The sequence below is a fragment of the Protopterus annectens genome, chromosome 8.part1 (assembly GCF_019279795.1).
Source record: "Protopterus annectens isolate FY-2018-M chromosome 8.part1, PAN1.0, whole genome shotgun sequence".
NCBI lineage: Eukaryota > Metazoa > Chordata > Ceratodontiformes > Protopteridae > Protopterus > Protopterus annectens.
The window spans coordinates 403,655,516-403,676,787 of record NC_056742.1 but is presented as its reverse complement, the minus strand read 5'-3'; the positions used below and the strand labels follow the sequence as shown (position 1 = coordinate 403,676,787).

The 21,272-nt window shown below is 38.0% G+C and overlaps 1 protein-coding gene across 4 annotated transcripts in view; it reads left to right on the top strand.

Annotated features, from left to right (window-relative positions):
* ZNF423 (zinc finger protein 423) overlaps positions 1-21,272 on the top strand; it is a 1,297,648-nt gene that overhangs the window by 1,039,822 nt on the left and 236,554 nt on the right. The gene's annotated exons all lie outside the window — the stretch shown is intronic.

Here is a 21,272-nt window from a genome sequence, read left to right as displayed (position 1 = left end):
CTGTTCAATACTTTAGGATAAGGGAGGAAGTAAATATCACAAACAGGTGATACATGTGAAAACAGGGATATTAAGGAAATGGCTCATGAAAATGAGAAAGTAGAGAGCGAGAGAGGTCTTCAGTCAGCAAGATGAATGGAACTGGCAAAAATATGTGAGTATGCAGGCTAATTGAAAAAAAGTGAGAAATGTCAGGGAGAGTAGATGGTAAAGTGGGAGTTTTGTAGGATACGATATGTAAGAGCAGAACAAGGAAGTTTAGCTACAGGACTCAAAACAGTTACACACCTGTGTTGTAGTTTTCAAACTATTGGTCATTCTTTTTGGAAGATGGCATGTAGTATTGTTTTATAGGAGCAGTGGTTTAAATGCTACAGGCTGGAGTTTAATGTGTCACTGCATTTCATTTGGGAGAACTCTGAATGCAGCCATATGTTTGATTTTGGATTTTAGGAACATTTATTAAATATGTGTTTTGAAGATCTAAGTTGGCTCAATGGAATAAACCAAGTTAGGAGTATTGAGAGGTCTGATGATTCAGTGATTTGCAATTTATATATGTCCAGGAGTATTCTAGTGTGCTTTTATTGTGGACTTTGTGCTTTATGGTAGGGCCTGTGTTTCAAACAGCATTACTTTTGTTTTATTTTAATTCACAAAAAATGGCTGTCTTATATCCAATTGTTTGTAAGGTTTTAGTGAATTGTTACAATCTTTTGTCATAATAGTGTTGAAAAACAAGTCTGTTGGGTGAGATTTTTTAAGCATATTGGATGATTTTGATATTACCCGAATACTTGTCATCCTTTCATAAATCTATAATTTAACCATTTTATCTAATACCACAAAACTGTAAGCAGAGTTGCATAAGAGTTATAGAAAATGTGCATGCACACACACCTTGATTCAAAGTACAGAAATGTCACAACTTCATCTTATAGTTTGTTATAGATGATAAGTGGTCAGAAACTTCAAAGCTATTCACCAAACTTCTACCTTAGTACCCATCCACACAAATACAAACAAACATACGAGCTTTGGTCAAATTTGCATATGCTAGATATGCAAGTAGCATATATAGAGCATGCTTAAACTCTCTTACTTTAGTCTTTAATTGGGTATCTGCAACTTTTACAATTCCTGCACGACTTTATGCAGTGACCTTTGCTGCTTGGTCACTTTTCCTCCTTTGACTCAGTTTATGCCTCTTGTGTTGCATCCATTCATTTTAATAGAATATGCTTGCTAGAGTCGTAGTTTCTCATGTCACCATATGTAAAACTTTAGGTGCTGTGGAATGTCTACAGTATTCTACATTAATTATTGGAGAAAAAAATTCTGGTTGCGCCTTGCTGAATGGATCAGTGCAGTCTTTACAAAAAAGTTATGTTTTTTGCCCAGGTTTTCACAGATGTGTTAACATGAACTTTTTCATTCTTTATCAAGATGCAACAAAAATATAACATGTAAAACTAATACACAGATATTGTAATGTTTTATATATGAAAATGCAGCAGACCTTTAAAAATGAGAGTGTTTGTCCTCAAACTCAGGCACACACATTACCAGGGCATAGTCAGCTACAATTTCCAAATTAATGTATTGCTTTGTTTAGCTTGGCACTTTCCAGAAGCTAGGCAGCTTGCTTTGAAACATTATGTTTTGCAAGGTAGACTTTTTAACCTAATGAAGGAAGACAGTATTAGTGCCAAAAAGGACTGCACTAATGTCATGTCACTTAGGGATATCTCACACCAGGACAGCCCACCAGAATTCAAGGGAAGTGACCATTTCCTTAGAAAATTCAAATCAGTTATTCAACTAGTGTGGGCTGCTATCCAGAGTTGGTGAATTCATTTTCACTTACTTTACCTGTTTGAATTTTGCAGTTTCATGTCAGTGGAAGATAGATTTGTAGTACTGCATCAGTGAGTAAATGAGTTAGACCTAGCTAATTGTTGCACAGAGCTGTCTTTGTGCCATGTGTCTGTGTTCAAACTGTCTGTTTTTCATTTCAAATGCTGTTGCACACTATTTTAACATAACATCATTTTTTCAGTGTTTATTTTTATTTTGAAGCTTGACTCTTTTTTATGCGGAGAGTACAATGGTTATTTCAATATTATAATTTTTTTGTCTGATGGCATCGTAGTCACCAGGGAAAGCTATTTGCATATGAAACAGTGTAAAATTTAACTCTTGATCTTCTGCTCACATATGTGGATTGTCTGACTTTTGTTGAATATCATGTCCCTTTTGGAGGAAGATGCAAGTATGAGATGAGGCATCTGCATTCGGGAATAATGCTTGTTTTTAAGGGCCTTAGAGTTATACTAGAGAGAGAAGATATGGGAAAGAGCCATCAATACTGCAATAGGTGGTATTTGTCCTGAGAGAGCCCAGAGGGTTTTACCAAGCTGAGAAAAGAAGGCTGCAGGGAATGCCATATAGAGAGCATCAGGAGCAGAAACAAAGCAAAACCATTAGTAACTGTCGAATCTTGATCATTTGAATACGACTTTCATTCTATGCAAACTGAATTTTTTTGAATCTTGTTATACTTAAAATTACATAAGTAACAGCATATCAGAAAGTGTTATTATTTGCACTTTAACTGTTGATTTGTGTTACACGCTGTTTTTGTCTACACATTGCCTGCTGCAGCTGTCACAACACATTTTCCATAAACATTCAGTTAATGTTAAAAGTGTGCTTTATAACCTGCACTCTTTGACTTTTGACAATGTATTTTTTAAACAAGAAACGTCTTTATTGAATTATTACTTATGACATAGGCAATCATGCATGTCTATAAATGAAAACAGGCAATTCCGATTCAGTATCACATCTCTAAACAAACCATATTGACATATTTTCATTTACAGACATCATAAATCACCTATAAGCTTCTCTACAATCAATCACTCAGATGTTACATAGCTCATTCAATTCTTGCATTCCTTTAAACCTCATTCCTCCTCCAAAACATTATTCTGCATGTGTTGTTCCCACAATTCCCATGTTTTTCTATGTAATTTACTCCTACCCTTTTCTAAAGTTCCCACTTCCAATTATTTTATCTCTGTTACTATATTCACTACTTCTATTATGTTTGGTTTAGACTTTGACCTCCATTTTCTAGTAATTGTTTTTTTGGCTGCCATGATAATTAGACTCAGCAAGGACTTCCTATGCCTAGGCAATTCTGATTCAGTATCACATCTCAAAACTTACTGTTCCACAATATCCTTAATAAGTTAAGAAGCTAAACTGCTGTTAATGGAGCAATCACTTATATATCAAGGTATTATGAAAGAAGGAAATCATGAAGTAGCAGAACCTCTCCAAAACTGTTGTCAGTTTGCATTTCTGCCATAATGTTCATTAATGGAATTAGCTAGGAAAACAAATGGCAAATGATAAAGGGTAGAAGAGTACACAAATATTTGTTGGAAAAGTAGATCAGAACATAAAGTGAAGAATTTGGTAAGGAAAAACAAAGATTGTAGGAAAAGGAAAAGTAGGGCTTAATAAAAAAAACCAAATGTAATAAGCAGTAAATTGAATGAACATGGAGTAAGGAACAGGTAAAAGGCACTTTGCGAGATAAAAACTATTAAAAAGATACCAAAATAAGTTCATACGAGTACTAATGCCTGTCTATCTTTAGTAAGAAATGCAAAACAGCATCTTAAGAAGTGGTGAGAGAATTGGAATTACAAAAGGTTCAGCAAAGATTAAGAGAAGTTAGTAATTTAAAAAAGTCAGTGGTAAGCTGCAAATTATAAGAACAATTGTGGAGTCCAGGTCAAATTTATAAAAATAGAAAGTGGATATGCTGATAAAATTCAAGAAGATCAAATATAAGCCTGCTTTTTAGATGTATGCCTTTTTCGAGAAATCAGTTTAGTTGTAGGTGATATTATTTCAAGTTTGGATATTTCAGGCTAACTTTGGCCTGGACGGTGGTATTTATAAATGAGAAAATTGCAAAATATGTATTAAGACATGGAAATTCTTTTAAATTGTATGGATAGGAAGTTAAAGAAGTGTTGTTGAAAGAAATGTAGCTAGAATGGAGAACGAATAAAAGAAAGAGAAAGTTAGTGGAAGAAAGTATAAGAAAAGATCTTCCTTGTTTAGTATTCCTATTCATCAATCAAACAGTTCATTGTTTGTTAAAAAAAAACACTAAAAGTATAATCTGAAATTATTATAGAATTGGAAATTAATCAGAGGGAGAGAGAGTGAGTTTGGGAAAATAGTTCGGATTCTAAGGTGGACACATTCCTGTTTGAATGGAGGGGTGCCTATCTAGTGCTTAAAAGATGTGTGGGTAGAATCTAGTGAGTATCACAAGATAGTGGGGTTGAGATAGAACAGAAATTATGACTGGAGTGGGGTGACTTTTGCAAATGGATATTTCATTGCACCTCTGGGACAGTATAGTTAGAAGTGAGAGGGAGGTTACAAATCTGTAAAGATTTATTTATTTTTTTTTCAGTTGGAAGCACATCCACAAATATTTCTATAAGCTGTGCAAATTCATGTTTCTATGAACTCCCAGTAGGTGCTGGCAATGTTAGGATAAATTAATAGACAATTGGGGGTATATATTCTGTGACTGTCCCATGTTAGACTCCTCTATGTGGGTTTTTATGGAGAAAAATCTAGCTATGTTCATTGACGTTTTTGAGCAAGATATGCTTCTTAGGAGTAGTGCCAGAAGGGAAATGGTCAAAAAGGCAGCAGGTCTTCTTGGTCCAGGTCATGTTGGCTGCTAAAAAGGTGATAACATGGAAATTGATAGACCACCCCCCAAAGGTTGATTTTCTGCAACACATTCTTCAAGACATAGCCTGAATAGAATTTTGGGATTTAGTAATTTCTACTGCTGAGAGGACGAGGGCCATATGGGACCCCTAGTTTATGGATTATGGCACTGAATGCCCGGTGGAGTGATTTCCTAAGTTACTCTTAAAAGGTTAAGGTAACATACGTGTCAGAGGAGATTAAAGGCAGTTCATAGCCAGTTAGTGTTCTTTAGTTGCAATGTTTCTATTGTTTTCTTTGTTTAGTTTTTCTGTCTTGGTTATAACCATGTTAATAGATATTCATATATTTTTTTCTTAAGGAAGAATATGTGTTAATTGTGTTTTAAGATGGATTTTAATCTTGTGGTTATCAGTTCTGAGCTGCACTCCTTTTGTTATTCAGTTTGAGACTTACTACTAAAGATAAATAGGGGCCACCCATTAGAGTAGATGACCTATTTTCACCACTGGTGCATGTGACTTGCACCACCATTGTTTTTGAAATTGAATGGCATTCTTGGTTATTAAAGATATTATACAAAAAAGGGAAGCAAAAGGTTAGCCCCATCCTAGCCACACTACTAATGTTAAGTCCTGGGGTCAGGAATTGGAAAAACATCTCTAATAGCAGCAGTCTTGCTAGTGAAAAAAACAGTCGGCTGATTCACACTGCAGGATATATGAAGCTCAGTAAGTGGAAATACAAGATGGGCTGCACAGCTTGTAAACCATTTGAGAAAGCGTGTGTGGACAGCTAGCTCTGCTGAGTTCTCTCTGAACAGATAACTTGCCCTCTTGTGAGTAATCTCAGCTTGGTACAATGCATAATACTCATCCAGACCAAGTCTGTCATTCCATAGACCTGCATAGCACCATTGATGCTCCAGCCCTGCGCCCTTCTTTTCTCATTAATTGTTATTGCAGGAGATCTGTGTCCCCAACCTCGCAGGGTGCAAATATAGCAACAAGGTTGCATATAATGAAGGCTTGCTTTTATGTGAAATAAGATTTTTTTCCCCTTCATTCCTAGCTGTTGTAGCCTTGATGTTTGCATATTTAGAGAATTTGGGCACAGTAGCCAGAAGGTCTGTTACTCCCTTGCAAAGTAGTACAACTGTAAATAGCAATCTATCAGTTTTTGATTAACTTTGATATGTGGTATTTCATAATATTGATAGAATGGAGCCTTATTAAAATCCAGCAAGTTATATTCTCATATTACCCATACTGCACAGCTGCTCATCAGAGCGAATCACTTCTCTATACTTTTGAGTCTCTAGTTCCATAGATGGGTGTGCACCCTGTGTACTGATATGACGCCTGGTTTCTGGTTTCCAGTTCCCCCAGCTAACTTTCTCACTTTCTGGGATTATCTGGTCCGATTGTTTTTGGCATAGATACCTTATCTCTGTGCTAGCAATCGACTGTTCCAGAACTAGAGGGTATAGTCTTTATCGGTCACTCATTTTTCACCACCACTGCTTTTACTAAAGAACAGAGTAGAAACTGGTGTTATTCTTTTGGTGCTTTAAAAATGGAAAAGTAAACTTTAGCATCATCTTATAAAGATGCACTCCCACCTTTTGGTTGCAGAAATCAGTGAGTTTGCCTGGTTGCTGTTGTATCTGTTAGCATCTTGTCCATCACAGTGTACAGTAATATTTCTCTATCACCTAGACTAATGTCTCTCCAACACCTCCCAGCGCATCTAATGTGTCATTGCTGCCCCCATATTCATTCTAAACTTAGTTTGTATGCTTGTTTTTGGCTTCTCCTTTATGATATAGGTAAAGACCAAAAGCTGAAATATCAGAGATTTGAAAGTTTGATACTGTAGCCCTTCTGTACCATAGTGAAGAAGAATAGCTGTTTTCTAAAGGATATTTTACTATATTCTAAACACAAACTTTTGCAGTTCACACAACAGCAGCTACTTATGGTGGGGTAACAGTGTTAATTTATTGCTTTACATGTAGTCAAATAATATTAATATTCAATAAGCAGGAGTAGAAAACTGTTGAAAAAAACATTTTGTATATGCAATGTCCCCAGTCCCCTTGTAAACCTCAGAATTCTGGCATGCTTATGTTTTTTCTTTAATAACTTACTATTTGGATCTGCCAAAAAAAAACTTCTGAAAGAAGGGCATGCCTTTCATGATCAGCAACATTTTCTTGTATAAGTAAATGTACACCGGATTCTTGAGCATAAGGAGTTTGTACCTAACTGCTTCAACTGCGCAAACCAGCCACATACGGCACACAGCTGCGTTTTATAGGCAGCTGATCTTCATCTGTACCGTATTATAAATAATTATGCAACAGGCAGCACATTATCTGCCTGAGTAAGAAATACTGCTCAGAATTAGATGACTGCATAAGAATAAATGGCTTCTTAATTGAAGCAAACTCTATGTTAAATCTGGCTGTTGTAGAATATTCAGTATATGAAGTGTGATGCACTTGACATTTTTAGTTTATGCTGCACCTTTGAAAGACATCAAAACAATTATTGTATGTGACGGTTTTGGATTTTGGTCATAAGATAGGCAACACAAACCTATACTTTTTGTTAAGTAGGTGTGCCTACTAGGCAAAAGTGCCACTTTTCAGGTGACACCTAGGACCAGCGAATGATTATGTGAGACTCACTCTTTCATTCCGCAGGAATATGAAACTGATGGAATTAAACCCCAAGATTACATATAGGGTGAAGCTTTTTGCAGCTAATAGCCTTACACCTGTGCACTGAACTTCCAGATTCACTGTTTCAGTCTGAACCCATTGCATAGCAGGCTGCCAATGTACCACCCAGTATGCCATATTTATAGGTCTTTGTAAACCTACTGACTTTTTACCTGTGATGTTCAGCTGATAAAATGCCACAAAGAATGGTAATCTGTACTTAAATTGTCATTGGGGAGTCGGTCTAAAGAATGCACATACTTTAAAGTTCTTTGCTGTTTAAGTAGCACTGAGTATTTCTTCAGTAAATTGTACCAAACAGGTTAATAACCATCCTAGAAGCAGTAACCATAGTGATCTTGTAAGAACAAAGTTCAAATTACTTTTGGCTTTCCTTGATGTGAGCAGGTTTACTCCTATTTAATTATTTATTCATTTTGGTAACCAGGGTAGAGCAGTGATCTAAATGGACCTATTTCAGTCTGAGCCTGTACAAATATAAATGACAGTAGACATGTACTTATATGACCAGTAGGAAAGGTAGATTAATGCATAATAGACTAGGTCCCTCAGAGAAAGAGGAATATGTCACATGTTACTGCCCAGTTTTCCTTTTTTTTTTTTAAATTGTGAGGTGACCAGTGTTCACCCACCTTTGAGACATTTTCTTCCTTTTCAACAATATTGTAAGTTTTGTAACTTCTGGCATGGGTTACTGCCATGGGGTACTCTCCCTTTCCAAGAACTGTACACCAAATTAACACTGGCAGTCCACCCTTGAATCTGAAGTGTTAGCTTTCCCAACAGAAATTCAGGCAGTGTACCATCAGCTAGTCTTTGAAGGCATAACTCTGGAACTAAAAAAAAAAAAACTTTGAAAAGCCTTTATTAAAGATAAGCCTTCCTTCAGTCAAACTGTGATAAGCTTGCAAAAGATAACCATCACTCTGAGCCTTATGTTTGTTTAATGGCTTTTCTAAACATTGTATTTATACATTTAAATATCTAGTTAAATGAATTAACAACTCACTCACTGCAACATAGTATTTATTTCATAATTGCCATCACAGAGGTGACTTGGTTGGGTTCATCAGTCCTGTTAAGTTGATAACAACTTGCTTCTGACCTGAGGTGTAAATTTTCATTTATTTTTTGGTATTCCATCTTCCTTATTAGTATTTTATATCTGTATGATTTTGAAGTTCACCTGCTTTATACTGTGGAGTTTCGGACATGTTTTCACAACACTTGACCAAGTTGGTGGAGTGAGTAATATTAAATTTTTATGTGTGACCAAAAAAGATTAATGTGGGAGGTTGACTGGCATTTTAAGGATCATTTTTTTGATAGCTGAAGGTGTCAGTAGTTGATCTTTTTACAATGGGCATTCTGTTGTATATGCATGTATGGAGAGGGAAACACTCACATGTATACAACTTACATAAAAAACATTTGTTTTATTTGCTTGAGATGCAACATTCTGTTTAGTCCCCATACCATCTGCTTCTTATATATACTAACTACATTGCACAGCCATGAAGAAACCAGAGCAATTGATATTCTGTATTCATGCTGTCCCAGGAAAATATTTACTGTACATTACATCCATCCTGTCATTTAGAAATAACGTCCCACTCAGAATGACAGCTCAACAAATGTACCAAACTGACAAAAAATAAACTTGAGACACACTGAAAATGTGTAAGAAGAAGGTGCGCTCTCCTTAAAAAGAAGGGGTGCATGCTCCCCTTAAGTTCATCAGTACATTAAATAATACAAGCTGCCAAGACTAACAGGCTACTGGTATTGTTTAACGTAATGCCAGTTTTAATGAGCTCACTCCTTCCTGAGACAAAATAAAAATGGCGTCAAGAAAAAACAATGATTCCCCTAATTTCATCATTACATTAAATAGTTACTGTTAAGACTAATAGACTTAATCATTTAACATAATGATGATGAATTTAAGGAGATCACCCTGTTTCTTGAGATCTTACACTGTGCCTCAATTCATCTTTTTTAGTTTGGTACATTTGTTGGTTTGTTGTCCTGTCCTGTACAGCATTATTTCATAAAGACAGGATGTTTGTAATGTACAGCAAGGGTTTCTACAGGGCTTCTTAACTACAGATGAGGTGTAGAAATTAATTTTATACATTAGTGATTGCTCCTGTTTTCTCAATGGTTATGCAACCCTGAAGTTAGTAAGTAGAAGGGGGTACAGGGCATACTGGTGAAGTTGTCTTCAACAACAACAAAAAAGTTTTATAGCTCCTACCTTTTTTGGCGGTTTCTGTTAATTTACTGGATTTATAATTTACTAAAAGAGACCAGTTGGCATAATGGTTAAGGTCCTCGCGAAAAAAAAACATGTTGAGTGTTTCCATTTCAAACTCACTTTAGAATGGGGCTATCGGTGGCAGCACAGACTCTACATGGTGCCCTATACTTGGAGACCAACCACTTTGGATATTTACTGTGGTGTGCAGTATCCCCATGGTAGTAGAACATCCCAGTCTGCAAACACGGTAAGGAAAACCACTCAACCTTGTAAAAATATGGCTCTAGGTGTTAACTAATGTCATCAAAATGAACATGGGTATTTGCTGGTGATAAGTGGGTTCAGGACCCAGCCTACTCTGACCTACACCAGGAATGCATGCTAATGGTGGGTGAGAAGGGTGTATGTGCCCCTGTTGACCAGTGTGTTCAGTAGCCCTGTGTGAATAAGCTACTAGCTGGCTGGTGTCCAGTTGCCTAGCTTGGGTTACCTGGGATAGTGAAAGCTGAATGTAAAACCAATTTGCCAAACATGAGCTAAGAATTACCACACTCAGTGTAGGTTCAATGACAGGACGAGGCTTGGATGTGGATTACATGATGGTATGAAGGATTCTGGACATCCTGTGTATCCAGGAAACAAGATGGAAAGGCAGTGCAGCAAAGGCACTTGGCTTGGGATCTAGAGTCTACTATTTAGGAGGGAGACAGGGTAGAAATCATGTGGGAATTGTAGTGAGGGAGAGGCTTCAGAAGACACTGAGGAATGTCATCAGAATTAGTGGCAGACTCATGGCAATCAGACAGCAGTATTCATAATTTCAGCCTATGCCCCAAAGCAGGGTTGTGATAGTGAGGAAAAGAGTACATTCAGACAGCAGTTGCACAACTTACTAGATAAAGCAGGGCAACATGAATTGGTGTTGATAATGGGTGAACTGAATGCACAAATCAGGACAGACGGAACAGGATATGAGGACAGCCTGGGCCCAAATGAGTGGGGCAATTGGAATGAAAAAGGAGAGGACATTCTCAACTTCTATCTGGAAAATGGCTTGAAGGTAACCAACACATGGTTTAGAAAGAGAGAGCGTCACAAGATCACATAAAAAAGCGGCCAGCATGCAACTCGGATAGACTTCCTCCAAGTAAGTAAAGGGCACTGGGGGTAGAATCAACAATTGCAAAGTCATCCCTGGTGAAACAGTAGGCTGACAGCATAAATCACTGGTTGCCACATTCAGCTGCAAGCAGTGGTCAGAGAATGCCCTAAGGTCAACAGAGACCAGGCTGTAGACCGAAGTTGACTGGAGAGAAAACACAACAGCTCAAGAAATTACTCAGGCTTCTAGCAGCTCGAGAAGAGGAGGAAATAAGAGGAGTTGAAGAAGAATGGTAGTGCCTCAAAACAGCATGTTTAAGGGCTACAGAACAGATATGTGGCTAAGCCAGATATGGAAATAAAGGATGCGATGGCCCTCCACTGGATTAGTAATTAAGGAGCCTCAGTCCTCACCACTGGCATCAGTGGTGGACGTTCACTGAGAGGATGACAAGTATACACACACTATATTTCCAGATGCAGCTCTCTGCATCAGGTACAATTTCCTTTAGGAGCACACAGAGACTACAGTCAGTCCAGGGCTGGTTTCTCCCTCTTCCTCCAGATCCCCAGTAAGACTCCCCACTGGCACAGCTGTAGAGTTGAGATCTCAGCTGAGTGACCAAGCCAAGAACTCCAACACCTACTGTGTCCAACCAGTGCTTTGTCTCCTTGCTGAAGTAGGTGACACACACACACACGCACACACACACACATGGGAAAGGCTGGCACAGGTCTACTAGCTATGCCCCCTTCTGCCCAGACTATAAGGCCATCAGTCACTGCTTATCAGGTACTTTAAGGCTCCTCCAAGGGTACCCAATATACTGAGTGATATTAATGTTAATTCAAATTAATATTATTCAACTAAGTACCAAGAACTGTACAACAGTGCAAAAAATGCATTAGGCTGGACAAAAAATCCTACTACATGACATTACAAACTAAATACCAAAACAACCCCCAAAAATTTTGGAAAAATGTAAACCAGCTACTAAATCTCACCCAAAAGGCTTCCCCCAATCCATCCACCCCTGACACTAAAGTTCCCATTGAAACACAATTCAACTCCCACTTTGTGAACTCAGTTCTATCCTTAGTATCACAGGACATTTCCTACCTCACTATCATCCCCAACACATTACCCTCAAAAAAGTTTTCAACACTTCAATCAAAGGCATGCTCTCCAAACTAAAACACTCATCAACAGCAGCCGACCTACTCCCCAGCTATTTCTTGAAACTCACAGCAGATGCTATTGCTATCCCAATCTCCACTCTCATAAACAGATCAATTGTTGAAAACTATGTGCCCAAACTCTGGAAAATATCCTATGTTACACCCATACATAAAGGCGGGATCTCCACTGAAGTTAATAACTACAGATCCATTGCTTTACTCTCCCCCCTGGCCAAAATCCTAGAAAAATGCATCCATACCCAGGTGCTAAAATATCTCCTAGACAACAACATCCTGTCAACAAACTCAGCATGGTTTCAGACCTGCCCATAGTACCACTACAGCCCTTCTCTGCTTCACAGACACAGTAAACCGTCTCAAAAACAAAGGCCTGCAGGTGTCAACTCTTTTTTTGGATATGTCCAAAGCATTTGACACAGTCTCGCACCAAATCCTGCTAAACAAACTAAACGAATATCACCTATCAAATTCCACTCTTACCTGGTTCCAAAGCTACTTAATTGACAGGTACCAAGCTGTGAAATGGGAAAATTCTCTCTCTCCTCAGCTGCCCATAACTATAGGAGTCCCACAGGGTTCTGTCTTAGGACCAGTACTATGCACAATCTTCACAAATGACCTCCATACCTCCACACAACATGCATCTATCATTCAGTATGCAGATGATACTACCTTACTCTGTGCTGCACAAAACATTCCCACCCTCCTGCAAACAACTCAACTGGCATTCTCCGACATTGAAAACTACCTTACCAAAGCCCAACTTATCCTCAATCCAAAGAAAACTCAGCTTATGATTATAACCAGTTCTAACAAAAACACTGATAAAAGTCAATTCACTGTCTACTCCAATCACTCCAGTGGCACAGGCTAAGCTATTGGGAATAACCATAACCACCTAAAATTTGATAGTCATCTCAACTTAACTATTAAAAAAGTACATGCCAAACTGGGATCACACTACCATATCAAACCATTTCTTACCAACAGCACAAGATCAGACATTGCTTGCTCCCAACATCTATCCACCCTACTCTATGCATCTCTCATTCTGACTAATCTCAACAAACTAAACTAAGCAAAATGGAAGCCTGCTATAACAGAATTGCCCGCTTTGCTGTAAATTGCTCATATAGAACTCATCACTGTGCTGCTTTGAGACAGCTCCACTGGCTTGAACTGCCCAACCTCCTAACCTACAATCAGCTCTGCTTCTGTCATTCTGTCTATTACCTCCCCAATGTGTCCTGCCCGCAAAAACCTAGTACAGCATCACTCAGCCAAAAGGCCTCTTAGATCATCAAGCGAACTACTACTAGAAGTAACCAACAGCTACAGTAGCTTTGAAGAAACACTGTATAGTAGTTCAGTGGCTAAAAAATGGAATTCTCTCCCCACCAGCATACAAAACACATCATCCAAAGCCTCCTTTAAAAACCTCATTAGGCAACATCTCAAGCAAAGTTGTCAATGCCATGATTGCTCCCCAGGCTAGTGAAAGCAGATAAGGTACACATACTAAACCTAGAGTACTTGGTAATAATTTTTACTCTTACTCACAAACACTGGCTAATGTACAATGTATGTACTGTACCTGTGCACTATGTATGTATTCTACCTATGTTCCAAATTTCAGCTGTACACCACAAATCTATTAATTACCTTCATTTTTAAATTAATATTTTATTGTTTGTTCTTTCCACTGTAACTGTTGATGTGCTGCATACCACTGTAAAAACATGTCTGTTGTAATTTGTGCATATACATATGTCTAAATATCTAAATGTATCTGAAATTTTTCTATGTGGAGCTTTTCTCCCCGGGCCTCTGCTGAAAAAGGGCCTTTTCAGCTCAGTCAGACCATTTAACAAATGTAAAATAAATAAATAAAAATGGTAGTTTGACCAAGAGGAAGGCTATTAGGAATGGCCCACACAGTGTCACCAAATAAATATGCAAGTACTCTCAGAATTTAAATACCTCTACACAGATCAGCTGCAATGAAAGGTTTAAATATATTTAATAATAAATAATAAAAAGCAAGACAATACTAAATATATATTCACAGTGACATCAGAATTTAAAACCAAAGGAAATATTTAATATAACATTGCAGTACAGGCTCACACAAATAAAGAAAAAAGTCTAAAGTAAGCCTTGCTATATTTCTGACTGTATGTAAGAGAATTACACTAATCCCTAGTAAATTACTATTAGAGCAAGGCACATGTGTGATGGATGGTTCTTGTCAGGTCCAAGGCAGAATGTAGAATGCTCTGTCTCACTAAGAGACTTCTTGAATTAATATCTAAAATATTACTGCTGGGATAGCTTGCAGAAAGATACCATTTCTGGCCATCTGACTTCTAGTTCCCAGGCCAAATCCCCCATTGCTACAAGCTGGCAGCATTTAGCATCTACCTGTAAAATATACAGACAAGGGCTTTTGCTCATATCTTTGTCAGATGCTGGAAGTCATAAAACAATTGCATTCCTTCATTCTTCAAAAGTATACATTAGTTCACTCCAAGGACAATACAGAAAGCTTCCTAGTACAGAATTTGTGTCTCTAGCTGCAATGAAAACTTGAGAGATAGCCTCTCTATTGCATAGCCCATAAAGTAATTTAATTTTAGATATTTTCTAAAGTTTGCTAGACTGAGGTTAACCCTCCAGTTTTCTCTGTTAAGCATATATATTTAAATAGTGCAGGTACATTTCTGTTTGCTTCCAGTAGGGCACACTATGGTTACATTTCAAAAACAATAATCTACAAGTACCCTTTCAACACACATCTATACAGTTTGATATACATATGACATACAGCTCTAATACATTTGTAACACAATTATCTTGTATAAATCATTTCGGTATTCATCAATGACATATAATTATTTACAAAATTCCAGCTAGCTGTGGTGGCAATATCTCCTTTTGTCACAAGGTGCATAAGGAAAGCTGGTGGTGGAATACAGAAGTGCAGGAAAAAGTGGAAGATGAAAAAGACAGACCAAGTGTAGATCAATATGTGTGTATATACCTTTAAGAAGCTATCCTAGGGTTTTGCACAAGTGTATAAACACTGAACATGTGTGAGCCAGACTGCCATTTTGTAGTTAGCTGTTGAGATGTAAGCATGTATGTATGTAAGGTCTGTCTGTTAAATAGTTTGTTCGCATTTAATAATGCTGCTATCCATCCTGATGTGTTTCTATGTATTAAAGCATCTAAACGAATCCCCAAGCCTTCTTGTTGTATGTGTTAGAGATGAACGAGTGACATGGTGTCAGAAGTGGCATGTCTAAAAGGACATAGTGTCAAATGAAGTATATCTAAAGCATGAAGTCAGAAGCAGCTTGGCTAAAATGGCCTAAGGCACTTGTTTAGTTGCTGGTGGAATATACAGGAGTGGATCATTCCTAAATGTCCAAACTTCACAAAACAGGTCAGAAATGAATTTCCGATATTAAAACTTGCTCAGCACTATTTCTTTTTTGTAAAATATGAAATGAGGCATACAGAACGTTCTAAATCATATTTGCATAAAACGATATGTACGGTATTGATACAAATATTCAAATTACTATGGAAAATGTTTAGAATAAAGTCTGAATTGCATAAAATGAATAAAATAAAATCGAAACGACTGCATTTTTCAATACATACTTTGCAAATCCATATTTTTTGTATTAAGCAGAGATATCTGAGTTATCAGAAGTATATAAAGTGTTTGCATGTTTATGCAGTGTTACTCCAAAGCTACTTCGCAAAAGTACAGCCATTACAAGGCATATTTCACAGAGTGCAACCATTACACAGCATATTTTGTAAAGTACAGTATTTCGAAGAGTTTATTGTACATTTGAATGTTGTTACAAGGTCACAGAACAGTTTGTTCATACATAATTACAAGGGCCATATTTTCAGTGTGTTTGTGTATACTTTGTGGGCACGGCAGATGGATTTTGAAAATGCAGTGCACTTGTGTTTGATAATAATATTGCTGAGAAATGGAGAGTGTTTGAGGAAGAGTACAACATTTTCATACAGGCTGCATTTTCTGGTAAAGATGACTGTACAATGGCATTTATTCTACTTACAATGGCATTTATTCTACTTAATTTAGCTGGGTCAGAAGCCATTGAAAGGGAGCATTCATTTGTGTATGCACCTGCTATGTATACAGGAGAGAGGGAAAACCATCATATTGTTGTACCGGCTGAGTCAAGGGAGGACCCAGAGTGCTTAAAATGTAAATTTAGAGAAATGTGTAACCCCCCAGATAAATGTCATAATGGAAAGGCACTTATTTTATACAAGGGATCAAAAGCCTGGTGAAACTTTTGCAGCATATATAACTGAGCTGAGAAATAAGGCTAAAACATGCAGATTTGGTGACTTAAGGGATGAGTTGATAAAGGACAGACTTATATGTGGCATAAACGATGATGCTGTAAGAAAGATTTTGCTTCATGACAGTGATTTAACTTTGAATAAGGCCATTGAGATTTGTCAGATATTTGAGCTCACAGAAAAGCACACCAATCTGCTTACAAATGAGAATAGCTCTAGAAGGCACAGTGATAAAGCTCATGTTGATAGTATGCAGCACATGGTTAAAAGAAACAGGCCCAAGCACATGATAGCAACTGTAACCTCTGCAGCACTCACTGGTAAACCCCAGAACTTTTCAGCCAATTCCAGAGTTCGCACAGTCTCAGTGAAGCACAAGAATGAGTCAGCAAACTCAACACATGTGCCCTCACCTAGTTTTATTGCCAGCTGTCATAATTGTGGTGGAAATCATGAATTTAAAAGGAGGAAATGTTTAGCTTTTGGTCAACAATGCCAAAAATGTAATAAATGGAATAATTTCAAAAGATTTTATAAATCAAAAAGCCCACATTCTTTTATTAAAAGGGAACATTTTAAGAAATGAGCTGATCCGTTAGACTGTGTCAATTTTACTTTATGTTGATTGTGTGTCAGTGACTCATGAAACAGTCAATGCAGTAGATTTATGGGCAAAGAATGAAGTATTTTGTACTATTCAGATAAATGACAAACCCGTACAGCTCAAAGCTGACACAGGTTCCAAGTGCAATGTTATGTTAGCAGAAACATTTGCTAGTGTGTGTAAAGGTGAAAGGCTTGATTTGGCAAGATGTGTGAATCTTGTTGCTTATGGAGTTGAAAAAAACATACTGAAGACTCAGTAGTGCTTTCATGTTACTCTGCTGGAAGAAGCTACAACTTATTATTTTATGTGGTCAAGAGGCATGTTCAGTCATTATTAGAGCTCATAGACAGTTTGAAAATGGGACTGCTTTCATTTAATAAGGAAGTCCACCAAGTTAGCTTAAAAGACCACTACTTTAATTTTGCCCAGCACATTTTTTTTTTACCTATACTGGTCTTTTCGAAGACAAACTAGGCAAACTTCCAGTTGTGTACTCCATGAAGCTAGACCCAGAGGTCAGTCCAGTTATCATGCCAGCACATAAAGTTCCAATAGCCATGCAGGCAGAGTCAAAGCCGAGTTAGAGAAAATGGTGTGACAAGGTGTGATTTGCTCCAGTTGAAACTCCGACAGAATGGGTATCTTCCATGGTGGTAGCTCATGAGAAAAGTTCAGATGACATCAGAATATGTACTGACCCACCAGATTTAAAAGACCTCATCATCCAATGCGTACAGTCAAAGAAGTTCCAGTCTTGATGCCAAATGCCTCTATTTTTTTTTGTCTTAGATGCAGAGTTCATTTTGGCAAATTCAGCTTGACAAGAAATCCTCATTGCTCACTACTTTCAGTACTCTGTTCGGCAGGTACAGACTTCTGAGAATGCCATTTGGAATAAATTCTGCAAGCGAAGTCTTTCAGAGTGCAATGGAATAAATTGTTCCTGGGTATCCTTGTGCAATTATAGCAGACGACATACTAGTAGGAGAGCGTGATGAAGCTGAACATTACAGAAACCTCAGAAAAGTTCTAGAAATGGCATGTCAAGTGAATCTTGAGCTCAACCCACGCAAACGCAAATTCAGGGTACAAGAAGTTACTTATGTTGGTCATTTATTTACTAGTACAGGCCTAAGACCAGACCCTTCAAAGCAATCAGCCATTCTTGAGATGCCAGCTCCAGACAATGTTCAAGCTCTGCAATGTTTTCTTGGCATGCCGACTACCTAGGCAAGTTCACTCCAGACTTGAGCCAACTTTCAGCACTGCTCATTGAGCTGCCATGTAAAGATGTATCCTGGTCTTGGTTAGAGCAATACCAAAGAACATTTGATGTCCTGAAACAGAGAATTGCAAGTCCACCAACTCTCAAATACTATGATGTTCACAAGCCAGTTACACTTTCCTGTGATGCTTCAAAATTTGGTCTTGGTGCAGTCATTCTATAAGAGGATCAGCCTATTGCCTATGCATTAAGAATTCTTACCCAAATTGAAATGCAGTATGCCCAGATCGAGAAAGAGCTTTTGGCAAATGTGTTTGAATGTTCGACATTCCATGATTATGTTTATGATAGACCTATCCAGATAGAAACAGACCACCACGCATTAGTTACTATATTGATAAAGCCAATACATTCAGCTCTAGCCAGACTGCAACATATGATGCTGAGATTGCAAAAGTACAATTTCAATCATACATACAAGAAAGGCAAACTTCTTTATCTTGTTGATACATTATCCAGATTGCCGAGAAATACCACAGAGCAGCACAAGAATGAGAACCTTGCTTTTGAAGTCATGGAAATGAGAAATTTTTCTTCCACATGTCTTGATGAGCTGAGAGATTACACAGCCACAGATCCAGTTTTACAGAGGCTCAACCACTATCTCAGTCAAGGATGGCCATCAAAGCAATCTAGTTTACCTCAAGAAGTGCAATCTTATTTTCCATACAGAGATGAGATTTTGTCTGACAAAGGTATCCTAATGAAAGGTCTGAAAGTAATTGTTCCAAAGTCCTTGTGACCAGATTACATTATTATCTTGCATCATGGTCACCCAGGAACTAAATCTACCAAAAGAAGGACGAGAGGACTAGTATTTTGGCCTTCTATGTCACAAGACATTGAGCGAGAGCACTTTTATCTTGTTCAGTGTGTAATAGTACAAAGCCACATCAACAGAAAGAACCACTTCAGCTTAACCAGATTCCTGAACTACCACGTACGAGTCCACACAAAGTTATTTCTGACAATGGCATGCAGTTTACAAGCCAAAAGTTCAAAAGATTTGCTGAAGAATGGGACTTACTCATGTCACAAGTAGTCCAGAGTACCCGCAGTCAAATGGTTTGGCAGAACGTGCAGTTCAAAGTGCAAAGCAGTTACTAGAGAAGTCAAAATGAGATAATAGTCATGTTTTCCTAAATCTCTTGAATCTCAGAAATATTCCTCGTGATAAACATCTTGGTTCACCTGCTCTGACAAACCAGAACCACATTACCAATCAGTAGTCAGTTGGTTCATGTGTCAAGAACAACAGATCAGTGAAATCCAATCTGTTGAAGAAGCGCTTAACCCAGAAGTCCTACTATGATCAGACCAGTAACTGCTCAATCCATTATGAGAGGGAGAAGTGGTCAGGATGCAAACGTCCAAAGGTTATGATCAGATTGATGTCGTGAAGAATACTGGTCCAGAGCCGAGATCGTACATTGTGGAATCAGAAGGAGCAGGTTTTAGGTGGAATCCGAAGCATTTGACACCAGTGTCAGAACCAATAACACAGCACATAGTCTGTGAGAAAGACTCTTTATCTCAGAGTGAGTTGTCTGGTGTTCCAGTTCCTGAGGAAGTTTCAGAGGACATTCCTGTTCCTATGACAAATCCAGAAGTTCCTAATGCAAACAGAGTGAGTTGTCTGGTGTTCCAGTATTAGAGGAAGTTACAGCGGACATTCATCTTCCTATGACAAATCCAGAAGTTCCTAATACAAATTGTGTACCGCAGACTGTCCCTGTTGCTAAATTTGGTCCCAACTGTTATGTTATGAGATATGGTCAAATCTCTAAACCTTGCAACAGATATCAAGCAACTTCGACATGAGCATTGTGTTTTGTTTCCAATGTATGTAGTAATGCATGTCTATCTCTGATATTGCCTTGTATAAGGGGCAATCTTTTCAAGAGGGAAGATATAGATCAATATGTGTGTATATACCTTTAAGAAACTATCCAAGGGGTTGCACAAGTGTATAAATACTGAGTACGTGCGAGCCTAACTGCCATTTTGTAGTTAGCTGTTGAGATATAAGCATGTATGTATGTCAGGTCTGTCTGTTAACTAGTTCATTCATATTTAATGATGCTGCTATCCATCCTGATGTGTTTCTATGTATAAATTCACCTAAATGAAACCCCAAGCCTTCTTGTTATATGTATTAGAGACAAACTAGCGATCCCAGGCTAGGAAAGAATACTGATAAACAATGACATTAAGAGAGGAGTTGCAGTGGCGTAGAACAAGGCGTCGGAGGCACTTTACCAACTTCTGGAAAATGACTCAGTCGATGTCACAAAGAAACTCAGTATCAGGTTGCAAGGCAGACAGAAAGATAAAGAAGATAGACAGACACCCTTTATAAGGGATGTCAGCAACAACCTGCTCACCAGTACTTTCAGCAGCGTCTGAATGAAAAAAATCCCATAGAAGCTTTACTGCCCCAGTCACAGCCCAAAGTGAGAGAAGAAGAGGAGCCCCACCACAGAAGAAGTAAGAACTGCACTAAGGAAACTGAAGTCAGGGAAAGCAGCAGGCCCAGACGAGGTCACAGCAGATATGATCAAGATGTTGGGTAAGATAAAAGATAAGATAAATAGGGTACTCATAACGGCATGGAGAGAAAGGCATATCCTATTTAACTGGAGAATAAGCAAACTAGTTCTAGTGTTCAGGAACAAAAGGGACATTCACAACTGTAGGCTGTATAGTGGTATCAAACTCTTGACACACTGCATGAAATTTCTGTAGAGGATGACTGATAAACAAATACACAGAGTAGAAGAATATAAGATGGGAAATGAGCAGCTTGGATTCAGATTAGGATGCAGCATAACCAACCCAGTGTTTGCAGTGAGAAAGATACATGAGAAGAAGCTAGAAATGAGGAAAGAGTCTAACTGGGCATTCCTAGACTTGGAGAATGCATATGACAAGGTCCCACGAAAGCTGA